Source organism: Microcebus murinus, chromosome 11, assembly GCF_040939455.1.
Source record: "Microcebus murinus isolate Inina chromosome 11, M.murinus_Inina_mat1.0, whole genome shotgun sequence".
NCBI classification, from domain to species: domain Eukaryota; kingdom Metazoa; phylum Chordata; class Mammalia; order Primates; family Cheirogaleidae; genus Microcebus; species Microcebus murinus.
The window spans coordinates 23304275-23320983 of NC_134114.1; positions in this window are offsets into that span (position 1 = coordinate 23304275).

Here is a 16709-nt window from a genome sequence, read left to right on the forward strand (position 1 = left end):
ATGGTAACCTTAAATCAAAAACCTACAACAGATACACAAAAAGTAAAAAGAAAGAAAGTAAAACACAATAACAGAGAAAATCACTTTTAACAAAGGAAGACAGGAAGCAAGTAATAAAGAGGACCATAAGACAACCAGAAATCAAATAACATGACAGTAGTATGTCCTTACCTATCAATAATAACATTGAATGTGAACAGACTAAACTCTCCAATCAAAAGACATAGAATGGCTGAATCAATAATAAAATAAGAGCCACCATATTTTGTCTGCAAGAGACAAAAAGACACACATTATAAAGGCACACATAAAATGAAAATAAAGGGACGGAAAAAGATATTTCATGGAAGTGGAAACTAAAAAAGAACAAGAGGAGCTGTACTTCTATCAGATAAAATAGATTTCAAGAAAAAAAAAACTCTAAAAAAGAGTCAAAGAAGGTCATTAAATAGTGATAAAGTGGTCAATTCAGAAAGAGGATATAATGACTTTGAATATATGTGCACCCAATGCTGGAGTATCCAGATATATAAGGCAAATACTATGAGAGCTAAAAGAGATAGACCTCTATACAATAATTATTGGAGACATCAACACTCCACCGTCAGCATCAGGCAGATCATCCCAGTCAGAAAATCAACAAAGAATCATTGGAGTTAACCTGTGCTGTAGACCAAATTAACCTAATAGATATTTATAGATTATTTCATCCAATATCTACAGAATACACACTTTTCTCCTCAGCTTGTGAATTATTCTTAAGCATAGATCACATTTTAGGCCACAAAGTGAATCTTAAAAAATTCATTGTTACTATTACTACTTGAAAGAATACCTTTTAGATTGAGAAAACAAAAGTAAAAGCTTTTGCTTCACCTTCATTTAGTCTTTCTCTAATGCTCTTCCTTTCTTTATATAAATTTAGGTTTCTGGTCAATGTCATTTTTCTTCTCCCTGAAGGACTTCTTTTAAATATTTTCATGGAGTGTTTCTACTAGCAATGAATGCCTTAAGTTTTTGTTGTCTAAGAAAAGCTTTTTCACCTTATTTCACATTTGAGGGATAATTTCACTGAATATAGAATTCTAGGTTTATGGAGTTTTTCTTTAAATACTTTAAATATCCCATTCCACTCTCTTCTTGTTTGCATAGTTTCTGATGAGAAATCTACTATAATTCTTATCCTTGTTATTCTATAAGTAAATTAATTTTCATATGGTTTCTTTTAAGATTTTTAATTTATCCTGGCTTTCTACAGTTTTAATATGATCTACCTAGGTGTAGATTTTTTCAGTATTCATTCTTATTGATGTTCTTTGGCTTTTCTGTGTGTATGGTTTGGTGTCTGTTATTAATTTTTGAAAATTGTAGGCTATTGCTACTTCACAGATTTATTCTGTATTTCTTCCATTTGGTATTCCAATTATGTGTGCTATCATTGTTTTTTAAATTGTCTTACAGTTATTGAATGACTCCTATTAGTTGAACTTACTCTGGTTTTTTTTTCTTTTTCTTCCTTTTCTACATTCTGTCCTTTTTTTTTTTTTCCACTTATGTTATTGTTTACAATTCCATTTGGGAAATTGCTACTGACTTATCTTTTGATTATTTCCTTGATTATGTCCAGTCTACTGATAAGCCTTTCAAAGGCAGTCTTCACTTTTTTAAAATAATGTTTTGGAGTTTTTCCCCATAATGTTTCTTTTTTATTTTTTCTTAGAGTCTCCATCTCTCTGCTTACATTACATATGTGTCATTGCACATGGTCTAGTTTTTCCATTAGAGCCCTTAATATATGAATCATAACTATTTTAAATTCCCTGTCTGATAAATCCAATTTTGTGTTCTAATGATTATTTTATCTCTTCAGACTCTGTTGCTGTTATTGTTGTTGTTGTTTGTCTTTTAGCAAGCCTTGTAATTTTGTTATGAAATCTGGGTATAAAGTATTAGATATTAGGAACTGAGATACATTGGTCTTTACTATGAAGTTTTATGTTAATCTAACATGAGTGGGCTGTGTTGGATGTTTGTTATAGATTTAAGTGTTAGCATCCTCAAAGTCCTTTAGTCTCCTTTATTGTTTCTCCTCTCTTTTTTTTTTTTTTTATTTATTTATTTTTTTTTAATCTGAGCTCTGCAGTTTTATGTTTCTCCTCTCTTGATCTTGGACTTCATCAAGAGCTTTATCTCAAATCAGAGTTTGCATCTTGTAGCTCTTTCAGATCTGTAATTTACTGTTATACTGGATTCTTGTTTATATAGTGGTAAGGTGTAGGGAAGGGGTAGCATTCTGTAATCTTATAACTAAGCCTGTATTTTGTGAGTTTGTGTTTCCCTGGCTGTGAATTTCATAAGGGTTTTTGGGCTTTGTTTTCCCCCTTATGTGAGATGGGCAGATTAGAAGGCACTGTCAGGCTAGAAGCCTGAAAAATGTTCTTCTTACAGGTGGGATAATGGTTTAGTAAAGTAATTTCCCCTAGAGAGTAGACATTTATGGTGGAGAAAGTTCTGGATGTATTTCCCAATGGTTATTCTTTTTCCCTCCTGGCTAGAGCCATAGGCTCAATATTCTTGGATCTTAAACATGAGAACCTGGTGAGGTTCTTGGTGATAAAACTCATAAAAGTATGGGGTCGCTTTATAACTGTAGCTCCCATAAGTTTTCACTCTCAAGCTAGTCCATATCCCATTCATACATAGGGCTTCAGCAATTTGTGCAAGTTTATGATTCCAGTGCCTTCTGCTCCAGGTTACAATCACCTTGGTTCTGCCTCTTTAAACTTGTTTGTCTCCCCAGATATCAGGATGGAAGTTTGTTCTGTGACGACAGTTCTCCTATGAGTCTGAGAAAAGTAACTGATTTTTAATTTTGTTAAGCTTATTTTTTGTTGTAACTACAGGAGTTATGACTTTCTAACTGTTTGATTGTTGGAGCTGAAATAACAAGTCCCTTGATAGTGTTTTATTATAGCTTAGAGTCAGGATTTTCCTTGTATGTGGCTTTTTTGTTTAATTGGTTGATATATTTATTTGTTTGCTTTTGTTATTATTTGTTTGATTTGATTTGGTTTTGTTTGGTAGACTTCCATTTCTCTTTGGAAAAAAATTCAAACGTGAGTTCAACCAACATAATCATAAATATATTCTATTAAGTGTTTTCCTTTAGTAAGTTAGAGCCATTGAGCTAATAGGTTAGTCCCTATTCCTTTCATTTGATCTTAGAAAGAAACACATCACTGGAAGTTGACATTATGCCCCGCTAGTTAGCTCCCACCCTCTAGTAAGAACCTCAAATAAAGCGGACAAGTGAAATGCTTGCATTTCTTTTAAAGAACAAATAAACAAGGGTGTCTATTAAAGCTTTGAGCCCCGAATCATACTGGGGTGGTAGATCCATCTAACTGAGAGATGCGAACATTTCTTGGAATGTTTCAAAAAGAATATTTGAAGTAAAGCCATAATCTATATTGAGTAGCATCTATTCCTAATATGATGCTGATTAGATTATAACGTTCTTCTATTGAGTGGCACAGGGCTGGAGAAGAATGGTACAAGGAAATCAAGAGAGAGAGAGGGAAAGAGAAAGAGATCTGTCTTTCTCTCATACATTAAAAGAGAAAGATATTATAAAAAATTGACTCATGGAATTATGGAAGCTAAGAAGTCTCTAGACTTACAAGTTGGAGACCCAGGAGACCCATCAGAAAGCTGATGGTTAAGTTCTAGTTTACGTTCAAAGGCAAAAAAATTGATGACTCAGCTGAAAGACTCTCGGGCAGAAAGAGCAAATTCTTCAACTTTCTTTTTATTTAGGCCTTCAATGAATTTGATAAGATCCACCAACAATTGGGTAGGGCAATCTGCTGTGCTCAGTATGCCTATTCAAATGTTAGTCTCATCTAGAAACACCCTCATAAAAATGCCCCAAATAATGTTTAAATAAATATCTGGGCACACCATGGCCCAGTCAAATTGGCACATAAGATTGACAATCACAGCCAAGTTAAGTGGAGTTTTCTTTAATTGCAACATAAAGCAGTTTAACCAACATATAAAGTTTTTCATTTATGAAGGATGAAGCATTTAACTGTTTGACGTTTAACCCCAGGACTTTCTGATGATTTTAATTATTTGTCATTAATTATATCTTATCTTATATATGTGATTACCATAAAATTTTATCCCATATTTTATAACCAATAATTATTAGGAAAGTTTAATAGATTAAAAATAATTCTGTAAGAATTATCAAGAAAGAAATAGGAAAGAGAGTGAAACAAATTTGTCTGACAATCCTAGGAAAATACATGAATGCAAGTCAATGGGAAAACTCAGGAACAAGTTATTGCTCTTCCTTTTTCATTCCTTTGTGTGTTTGTTGGGGTAGTGAGTGGATGGTGTTGATGTTGGTGGTGATGGTAGAGGTGATGGTTGCATTTGTGTGTGTGTGTGTGTGTGTGTGTTTGTGTGTATGCATGTAAAGACAGCAGTGCATAAATCAATCATTCCAAAAGCTACTATTCACATCAACTGGTATTTTGCGCATCCAGTGCTCTGTGTTTTCTAACATTATGGTTAGGTATAAGATTTATATTATAAGAATTGGACACATTCATATGATGTTATAATCACAGTTCATTACAAGTTTCTCATCTACAGTTATTCACAGCTTAGTTTATATTTCACTTTTTCAAATTAATTGAATAGATTTAAAACCATGTCCTAATATCCCAACAGTTTCTAAAAATAAATGGAAGTATTTGAACTCTATTGCTACTTTATTAAAGACTAAGCTCTGATCTATCAAGGCCTCAGATACAGAAATGAGTGGATTCAAAGGATAGTTACCACCTTATTAAAATGGAACTATTTCAGTTAGGTATTTATAAAAATTTGTGCAGACAGCAAGCATATTTTATATTGTTTCCTTATATTATGTTGCAGCAGCTATAGCCAGGCCCTGTTTACTAGTAGATAGAATGCAAGTGCAGTTAGAGGTATGATTGCAGCAGTTTTGAAAAGTAACTCACCCCAAAATGACTTATTAGCCCATTAACACTTGAAAGTGGAATCGTTTTCAAATTAACAAGCTTCAGCAAGCACAGAATGGATGAAGGCACAAATGCATCTGTTCTAATACAAAATTTTCTTTCTTGTTGCAAAGCTGATACATGTTCATTTGAGGATATTTAGAAAATATACAACAATTAAAGACAGAAATTGAAGTCATCCATAAGCTCACTACTTAAGATTACTACTCTTAACATTTGGATGAATATACTTACTGTTTATTTATATGTGTATAAAATATATGTGTGTTTTAAATTGAATGTCTCCACTTAAAGTTACAGACATTTGATTTTCCTTCTTTATAACTGAGCTTGTCCACAAACATCCTTATTCATATTTGTAGTAGAAAATAAATTGAGCTTTCTATTTTAAGGTGATTAAAATACTTTTCATTAGCTGAATCATTTCTGCATTGGCTTACTGTCATTATTTCAAAGTTTCCTCCCTTCATTATTTTCTTTTATTTCTCTCTGTGATATGATGGCGTAGTGGAGAGGCCTCCAGGTTGCATACAGCCTTGGCCCTTAGCTGAGCTGTCTCAACTGACATCGTGTTTGGGTGTGAATGTCTGTTCCTGATGCATCTGCTCCTGACCTTCTTTTGTCATAGGTGACACCTGGTAGTTTCTTCAGCAAAGCTCCCTGCTGTTCAGTAGCTAAGTTGTCACCTTGGCCTGTGCTTCAACTTCTGTTCATTTCCTAATTTGAGCATATTCATTCCTCCTTACCTACCACCTCAATAGAACTCGGGGAACTCTCAGAAATCCCCACACACTCTCTGAAGATGTGTCCTGAAGACACTGGCCAATTTGGTCATGCACCCCTTTCTTCCCTTCCTCAACCCCTTTTTCCCTTTCTCCTGCTTTCTTAGGGTTGCTCTCCCTATAGAAATGTTAGCACACAGGTTTTTGCCTACAGATCTGTTTTCTAAGGAAACTGTGGTAGCGTACGGTGCATTCATTTTGCATGTGGGGGTGAGGTTGATCCAACCTTTTCTTTTTAAACTTTTAAGTGCATTATGTTATTTTGGATAATAGATTTACCCTTCTAAAATGTTTTGCATATGTTAATATTAAATTGATTTTTATTACATTGCACTCACATTACTTTACGCAAAATAAACATTTCATTCATTTTTCTTGTATTAATAAATTTATGTGCCTGTCAAAGGAAGTTGGAAAGTAGGGTGCATTAATTTTAAATTTTTTATTTCAAATAAAAAACATGGGGTGATAAAAAAATTTTAACTGCTAAATCTCTTTGCTGTATTTACTATAAAATATTGGTAAATAATGTATATGGCTCTGATTGAGTGTAACAATAGACCATTCAAAGATGAACATTTTCTTTAAACTAATATTCCAGTATACAACTTGGCCCTCACTCATTGCTTGGGCCATCATTTCTTTCATGTTTCTTTCTTTCTTCATGTTTCTTTCTTCAAACAGTACATATTTAAAATGTCCCCTTTGTCTTATTTTACTTTACAGCACTTATTACCAATGGACACAGTACAAATTTTATTTATTATTTTTATTTCAATTCACTGAAGTGTAAGATTTATGAGAACAGGAATTATCATCTGTTTTGTTTACTGCTATCCTCCCAATACCTAGAATAGTACATATTGAAATATAATAGGCACCTGTTTATATGTGATAAATGAATTCTGATCTAGGGAAGATTCTTGTTCCCTAAAGAATGGTCAATATTTAGATTATTATTATTACAATAATGCCTTAAGCATCAAAAATACTTCAGAAATGTCAAAGGGAGATTTATCTATAAATTTCAAAGGTAGTTTATCCATATCAACTCATTTGTACTTAATAAAAATCTTATAAGTTATGAAAAGAATCTTTTTTGTGTGCTCATTTTACAGATAAGAATCTGCAAATTTTAGAGGTTGTGTGCCTTCTCCAAGTTAACTTTCTTAGATATGAGAAGAAGCACGATCTTTCTGGCTTATTTTTTTTAACTTTAAGCCTGATGTTATTACTCTGTTAAGAATAAGTCATCTCTCATTCTAATATTACAATTAGCCAGTCCATTTTATTGTGGCTCCATAACTTGTACATTAAGAACACAGTCATCGAAAGTGTGTAAACTGATAAATTTCCTCTAATACTAAAACACAAGTTGGTACATGAATATTCTCATATCTGACTTTTCATCCACATTATCTATGGGCTGAAAATTAAGGAAAGAATAAAATGAGGCAAGTGTTGAGTGCATTTGCTAATGTAACACACACATATGCACATGCATGCACACAGAGGCTGTGCCATTATACAGCATTTTGAAGGGAATAGATCACTAGATAATAATGCACTGCCTGCAATTCTCCAGTTGACTCCCATGAAAGCCCGCGGATAACCCCAGCATTTTCATCATCCCAAAATCTACTTTTTGCCTCAACTTATCACACCCTATATTACATTTTAAAGCTTTTCAATTGTATGCAATTCAAGAACTAATCTCTTGACCCTTTTGCTAATCAAATTAGTAGCAACTAATTAGCATGATAACAAATGTGATCATCTAAGATTTCTGTTTCTTGCCTTTATTAGAAAGCAAAGACTATGTTGTTTGGAATACTTCAGTTAGTAGCAAAATAGATAATTCTGGGAGAGAGGATCAAGATGGTAGACGAGAAACACCACCAGAAAGAGTGTCTCTGCATAAAAGACAGATTCTAGCAGAAATTAGAAAAAAGAAGCAAGAAGAGGAGCATACAGCAGATGAGGGCCAGAAGGAGGGGTACCGGAGACCCTGGAAGACTCCACGGGAGGAGGCTATGGAGGAGAACTGGAAGCTGAGACCGCCGGAGCAGCCCGGAGACCACTGGGAAGGGTAGGTGGATAAATCACCTTTCCCCTCCCCTGCATTTGGGACTACTGGTGGGCTCCCCAGCGGGTGGAGAGACCTGCGGACACCAGCCCAGAGACGGCCACTGCCAGCTAGCGGTGGGCCTGTAGCGGACACGGCACCAGACTCCCGAATCCCTCGGGGCACCTCTGTGTGCACAGACCCCAGCCTTGCGGCAGGCGCCATATTGCCTCCTCCTCTCCTCCGCCAACCCTACCCTCGGCTATCCAGAGAGACAATACAGCCACCAGCCAGAGGCACCTCCAGGGAACAGGACCTTCCCTTTTGGAACCCTACAGCTGACTAAGGGGAACTCAGACTGTGAGCTTCCAACCCGCCAGCCATCCCAGGTGCTGCTGGCACGGTGTTCCCAGGAGAACGGTGCAGACTCAGAGGCTGAGAGACACAGACATAGCTTGGGCTCCCTGTGGGTGAATTGGGACCAGAACTCTTCTCCCTGGTGAGGATACAGTTTGAACTCTGGGACCCAGAGGTCGGACCTGCAGACCAGATCCCGTGCACCCAGGGCTAGCATTGCCCCGGGCACAGAAGGGATATTTGTGAGCAGCCTGCTGAGGTGTGTGTGCCTCCAGGGGCAGATCAGTATCCTAGAGGGCAACCCTCCCCCCAAAGGGAGGCCTTGCACCCAGCCCAGGTGGCGTTCCAGTAGAGGGAACCTCCCTGCCGGCATCACAGTCCGGGGAGGCCTGGTGGCGTGTGGTCTGGCCTGCTGGCAGAGGCCCAGGAGTAGCTGCGGAGTTGGGGAGGGTGGACAGAAGCAAGGCCCGCTCCAGACTGCAGGTCTCAGACAGCCCCACCCCAACAAGCAGACTTTCTGGCTGAGCGGGACCATTCCAGCCCCACCCTGGCAGCTTTTCCTGGAAGCAGAGAACAGAACTTTGATCCCTGCTAATGACATTGGTGGTGCCTGAGGGCAGGCTTACCCAACCCAGCTCCGCCCAGAAAAAGAGCTGATAACAGGACACAAAATCAACAGCATAGCCTGTTCCTCCAAGCAAGTGCCACCTACTGACAGGGACGGCATCCTGCACAGCCTTTTCACGGCACCCACTGACTCATTATACAGGGAGTGGTCGAATCTCACCCACAGACACCACCTAACGCCTCAGAAACTAAACAAGGTGTGTGAATACCCAAACAAAAACCTAAAGGAAAGAAACAGCAACTGATCGACATGGGAAGAAATCAGCTAAGGAACTCAGGAAATATGAAGAACCAAACGGAAAACACACCCCCAAAGAGGAGCACCAGCCCCCTAGAAATGGACACCAACCCAAATCAGGCAACCAAAATGACAGAAGAGGAATTTCATATGTGGATCATAAGAACACTCACCGAGCTGCAACAACAACTCAATAACCAACACAAAGAAACCACAAAAAACCTCCAGGATCTGGAAAAAGAAATAGACACAATGATGAATAGTTTAACCGAACTCCTGGAAATGAAGAATCAATTCAGGGACTACAAAATACAGTGGAAAGTCTCAAGAACAGGGTAGATCAAACAGAAGAAAGAATCTCAGAGATTGAAGATAACACCCTCCAACTAAATGAAACCATGACAGAGATACAGCAGAGAAACAAGAGAAAAGAGCAAAGCCTAAAAGAGCTGTGGGGTTATGTGAAGAAACCTAATGTGAGGGTCATAGGGTTACCAGAAGGGGAAGAAGACAACACCCAAGGGTTGGACAAGCTATTTGAAGATATAATAGAGGAAAATTTCCCAGGCCTTGCTCAAAATCTTGATATACAAGTTCAAGAAGCTCAGAGGACCCCTGGGAGATTCAATGCAAACAGGAAGATGTCACAACATGCAGTCATCAGACTGACCAAAGTATCATCTAAAGAGGCCCTTCTAAGAGCTGTAAGACAAAAGAAGCATGTGACATACAAGGGAAAGCCAATTCGAATAACACCAGACTTCTCTAATGAGATTTTGCAAGCAAGGAGAGACTGGGGCCCCATTCTCACTCTTCTGAAACAAAACAATGCCCATCCTAGAATCTTTTTCCCTGCAAAACTAAGCTTCATATATGAAGGAGAAATAAAGACATTCTCAACAAGCAAAGTCTCAGAGAATTCACCAAGACAAGACCAGCCCTACAAGAAGTACTCAAAACTGTTATCCACAGAACACCATAATAAAAACTCACGAATATAAAAACAACCAAAACCCAAAGATTAAAGGCCAGATAATACAATGGCTCCAGAGAGAAATCAAAGCAACAACATCTAACCCAACAGAATGAACAGTAATCTACCTTACCTATCAGTTCTCTCAATAAATGTGAATGGCTTAAACTCTCCACTCAAGAGACATAGGCTGGCTGAATGGATAAGAAAATACAGGCCAAGTCTATGCTGTCTTCAGGAAACACATCTAACCTGCAAGGATGCATATAGACTAAAAGTAATAGGGTGGAGATCAGTATTCCAGGCAAGTGGAAGCCAAAAGAAGCCTGGCATGGCAGTTCTAATTTCAGACGATTTAGTTTTTAAACCAACAAAAGTAGTGAAAGACAAAGAGGGTCATTATATAATGGTGAAGGGCACAGTCCAACAAGAAGAGATAACAATTTTAAATATATATGCACCCAACTTAGATGCACCCAGTTTCATAAAGCAAACCTTACTGGATCTAAGCAAATGGATTAATAGCAACTCCATAATCACTGGAGATTTCAACACCCCACTGACGGCACAAGACAGATCCTCCAAACAGAAAATTAATAAAGAAATAATGGACTTAAACAAAACCTTGGAACAACTGGGTCTGACTGACATCTACAGGACATTCTACCCACAATCCACTGAATATACGTTCTTCTCATCAGCTCACGGGACATTCTCTAAGATTGACCATATCCTAGGACACAAAGTAAATCTCAAGAAATTTAAAAAAATAGAAATCATACCAGGTACCTTCTCAGATCACAGTGGAATAAAAGTAGAAATCAACCCTAACAGAAACACACATTTCTACACAAAAACGTGGAAATTAAACAACCTCCTACTAAATGATTACTTCATAAATGAAGAAATCAAGATGGAAATAAAAAAATTCTATACTCCTACACTGCTTGTGGGACTACAAATTAGTTCAACCTCTGTGGAATGCAATATGGAGATACCTTAAAGCGATACAAGTGAATCTACCATTTGATCCAGCAATCCCATTGCTGGGCATCTACTCAAAAGATCCAATGACACTCTACAAAAAAGACACCTGCACTCGAATGTTTATAGCAGCACAATTCATAATTGCAAGGCTGTGGAAACAGCCCAAGTGCCCATCAATCCAAGAATGGATTAATAAAATGTGGTATATGTATACCATGGAGTACTATTCAGCTCTAAGAAACAATGGTGACATAGCACATCTTATATTTTCCTGGTTAGAGCTGGAACTCGTACTATTAAGTGAAGTTTCCCAAGAATAGAAAAACAAGCACCACATATACTCACCAGCAAATTGGTATTAACTGAACAGCACCTAAGTGGTTACATAGGTACTGCAGTAATAGGGTATTGGGCAGGTGGGAGGGGGGAGGGGGCGGGTATATACATATATAATGAGTGAGATGTGCACCATCTGGGGGATGGTCATGCTGGAGACTCAGACTTTTGGGGGAGGGGGGGAAATGGGCATTTATTGAAACCTTAAAATCTGTACCCCCATAATATGCTGAAATAAAAAAAATGGTTTTTTTTCTTTTTTTAAAAAAAAGATAATTCTTTCCCTTCCTAAAGCTACTTAAAAGCAAACTGGTGGTTTTAGTTATTCACCAAATATGTATATCTCATGTGTTAATCAGTAACAATACCAAATGACAAAAGGATAATGGAATCTCTCATTCAACTCAGCTATATTATATGCAATGCAAAGATGTGCTACTCACACTAAAAAAGACAATGAATACACATCGTGTGACACACAAGTCTTAAAAATAGAGATGTGTGGGTAGCAAAGTATCTGCTGTGACAAAGTTCTGATTTACTAATTATCTGCAACACATTTTGGGTCCCATAACTGCTACCCCAATCTTTTCACAATTCACCAGAGGGTAATTTTGGCAGGTTGTCAGCCGGCAAACACAGAAATGAGTTGGGAAACATTAATAAAGGTTGAAAACAACAGCTTCTCATGTTTTGGGCTCATCATTCAAACGTAACAAAAAAGAATTGTAAGATGAAGAATGAGAAAAATAGGCTAAGACAAGAAAGAAAAAAAGCAAGCATTTAACCACAGTAAAGTTACATTTGTTAACTCCTTGTCAAATATGTTTGTTATACTGTTTTCCTTGAAGCTGTCTTATAATTTTTTATGAGAAAATCCACCAATGAAATTGGTGGACTCTACTGTAGGTGAAAAATTTGTTCCTAAATACAGCAAAATCCTTTGTCCATTTTAACATCCAAAACAGTGCCACATTAGTGAGGTTCCAATAAGAGAAACAGAATTGTAATAACTATGAAGGTAATTAGAAAAACAGAACCAGAGCATCAATTTAGAAAATAGCCTTTCTATGATTAAAATAAGATGGAATTCCTGATGTTATTTATTTTTCTTCCTATCCTAATATGTATTTCTGGAGTCTTTACAGCATTTGTATGCAAAATATATGTACGTTTTGTTCAGTATATTTAGACTATATGAAACCCATACTGAATGAAACCTATACTTTGTAAGGAGTTATGAAAATTTCATATAAGTAGAGTTTACACTGTGTACAATATGTACCCATTTTAGAAAGTTGTTAACCTGAAATAAATATGGATATGACAATGCCCAACACACCTGCAGCATAAACACCATGGTTTGTTAAATGAAATTGAAGTATAAATTTAAAAAGGAAAAATAAAAACAATATAATAAAGTATACAATGATATCTCTTAAGAAATTAATGATATAACATCAAAATATTCAATATATTGTATTGAAACTTTTTATCCACCATAATAAAAAAATAATCAATTTTAACTTACTTTTTAGAGTCACAAAATTCATATAATATAAATATACAAATAATAATATAATAACCCCCTATTTAACCCTGTCATATATGGGTCAAATATAATTTTATGAAAATTACGAGCTTAAAGTTTTCTTTATGGCCCATCACTAGTCTTGGTGCTTACCCGCATTCCAATAATTAACTAGAATTTCATCTTTCCTATCTACTTTTAGCATTTTTACATACATGTGCATTTATTAAAGGTAAATTATTTCAAGTATTATTCTGAGACTATTTTTGGCATTCGACATTTTGTATTGGTGATCTTTGTATATGGACATAGATCATAGATCATTCTTTTAAACAGCTTAATAGAATTTGTCCCATAAACATAGAATGTTTTACGACTTTTTATTTATGGACCCTTAAATCCTTTAAATTTAGTTTTAAAAATGTTTTAGTGAGGATGTTTATACATATGCCTTCTTGTATAGTAATAGTATTAGATTATGTACCCAGGAGTTCAATTGCTCGGGAGTCCTCAAATTTTAAAGGCATAGGTGTTTTAGAGATTATCTAATACCATATGCTCATTTTACTGAGACACAATTAAACAAATTACAGTAGTGGCCAACCTAAGAGTAGATTCCAAGCCTTCTTAATCTTATTTCTGTGTATTTGACACTGTGTCAGTACTCTCTCCATCGCTTTTTTATTTGCTACACAGCTACTTGTGCATTTATTTTCAATACAACCCATGAAAGCACTCCCTTACTACTTAATCAAAGGATACTGTGAAGTCATGGACTAGGCTTTTTGCTTAAGGTAGCAAGAACCCTGGATAGGGGAATCAGGGGGCCTTCAGGTTTCGTTTAAGCTATGCTTTTAACTCCCTGTGATCATTGGACAACACATTTAACTTGCATTTCTTCACCTCCGCTTTGGATCTTTCTTTGGAACTCCAAATTGATCACTTTGTATCTTTATCTGGTTCTCTCTTGGGCATCTCAATTTAACACATGCAGGGCTAAACTCTTGTTCTAGTATTTCTCCTTTATTCTACCCTTTCCCTAGTCTTTTCCTTCTCCAGCTTCTCAACAGATAACATCTCAATTTTAAAAACACTCAGTAGCTCAAGACAAAAACCTGAGACAAATTCTTTACTACACACTCTAACTCTCAATATTAAACATTAACTCCAGTTATCTGTAATCTACTACCACCCCTCATCCAAGCCTAATTACCTAGTCATTGCTGTCATTTTTCTAATTATTTTCTTCTGTATCATTCTGTATATAGTACTTAGAATGAATTTAAATGGTGAATTGGATCAGGTTACCACTTGCTTAAAACCTAGTAAGGTCCCCTGACTGCTCTTAGAATAAAAGTCACATTCCTCACTAAGGTCTGTCCAGCCTCATCGTGTGACTCTTTCACCTTCATCGGCTATGCACCAACCACTCTAGTCTTTTTGTAATTCTTTACTTTTGCCAAATTCTTTCCTAACACAGGGCCTTTGCACATGTTCTTTCTTCTGCCCAAATCACTCTTCTCTCATACCTCACATGCCTGGCTTATGCTCATCCTTCAGGTATCAGACTTATTATAACTTCTTCAAAGAGGTCTCCTTCTATTCATCTGTTCTAAAGTAAGCCTTATAAACTTATTCACTCCCCATATTCTCAATAATTTTTCTTTTTTTAAAATCACTGTATTAGTTTGCTAGGACTGCTATAACAAGGTACCACAAACTGTATGCTTGAGAAACAAAATCTATTGTCTTACATTTTTGAGGACTAAAAGTCTGAGATCAAGATGTTAACAGGGTTAGTTCCTTCTGAGGGCTGTGAGGAACAATCCGTTCTATGCTTGTCCCCATTTCTGATGGCTTGAAGGTAATCTTTAGCATTCCTTAGCTTGTAGACACATCACCTTGATCTCTGCCTCCATCTTTACATGGCTTTCCTTGAGTGCACGTTTGTGTCCAAATTCCCTCTTTTTTTAAGGACACTAGTCATGTTAGATTAGGGGCCCACCCTATTTCAGTATGAGTTCATCTTAACTAATTATATCTGTGATAATCCTGCTTCCACATTAGGTCACATTCTGAAGTACAGGGAGTTAGGACTTGAACATGTGAATTTTTAAGGGACACAATTTAACCAGTACAAAGGGCTTATCAAAACTTATAATTAGATGTGTTTGTTCCTTTGTGAACTACCATTTTTTCTACCAGACTGTAAACTTATTCACAAGGTCAGTTTTTCTTTTTGTTTTTTTAAATATGTATTGCCAATGTCCTCAACAGACTTGGTACCTGATAGGTAATAAATATTTATTGCTTTTTATTCATATAATTGCATGATTTATAAAGTTTGTTACTGTTCTAAATTTTGTGACTTTGCTTTGGCTGTGCCCAATTTTATCATCAAAATTTTATCTAATTCCGTCCTAGGGCAAAGTTTTCAAAATGTAAACCATATGTCAAAATAAGACAAACATAAATCCTGTTTTGTTTCATAACTTCCTAAATAATTCAAACCAAAATATGTATGCTTTTAGAAAGGAGGTGGAAGTATTGCCATAGTTCACTTAGTAATATTTCAACCAACTTTCAATTTACTTTAGCTCAGAGGAATAAGGCCTAAGAATAATAATATATTTTATGCTGGGAAATAGAAATTGAAGAGAACTCATCTCTATGGTTCAACATATCACTGTCTTGTAATCTACTGTCAGTGGAAGAGTTGTCTTTCCTTCTTTTTATATCTGTCCTACTCCACCGCCAGAGCCCTGAATCCAACTGTAATCCTGCATTTATTCTTTTTTTTTTTCTCAGCCTTCTCTTACTAGCCCCTTTTACGAGTTCTATATCCTATACTGTCAAAAAAGCATGAGTCTCCCATTTTAAGAAGTCTTGTTTAAATCTTCCAAATCTATTATTGGATCTGGTCTCTCAACTCAACTGCTTTGATATTTTCCTTCAGTGTCTTTAAATCAATCCTTTCACCTTTGCTACATCAGTCTTCCAAAAATGCCATTTTCATTATACCACTTTCCTGATTTAAAGCTATATTGGTATCATCTCACCTATTGAATCAAATTTAAGATTCTAAGTCTGCATTAACTAGCTGTAGTTTGCTCATCCTTTTTAAATTTCTACTGTCTCAATCTTAAGCCATTTGCTTTATTCTCCCAATAAATCTTGCCAATTCCCACTCTTTTACTTTATTTATGTTGATTTTTCCAAATGAAAAAGACCTGCCTACTCCTTCCTGAAAAATCCAGTTCCACCCAGTCATTAAATTCCAGTTTAGGAGCTTCTCTCATGTAGTTTACTCTTCTGATCCATACAATCTTCTCTGTACTAAATTCTATAGCAATTTTAGTTTAAGAAGCAACATGGAAAAAGATATATTTTTAGTCATATGAGTGAACACTAAACTTTTGGTTCATCTGTGCTTTTTGGCATTCTTCAAATCTCAATAAATAGATAACCATCTTCAGGATCATCCACAATTAAACCTGAGCTACAGGAAATTAATAAGGGCATATCCTTAAATACGACTATTTCATGTATAAACTACTGTTTTTATATTTGTAATTGTTATATACATCTGTTATTTTAATACCTAAATACTTTCCTCACACAAGCCTTTATATATAAATTAGATATAACTGTAAGATTTCATAAAAAATATAAACTACTTCTGTAATAAACCCGAGGCCTATAGTGGTTAGCAAAAAGTCTTTGTACACACATGTCAGCAGAACTTACAGAAATTATAAA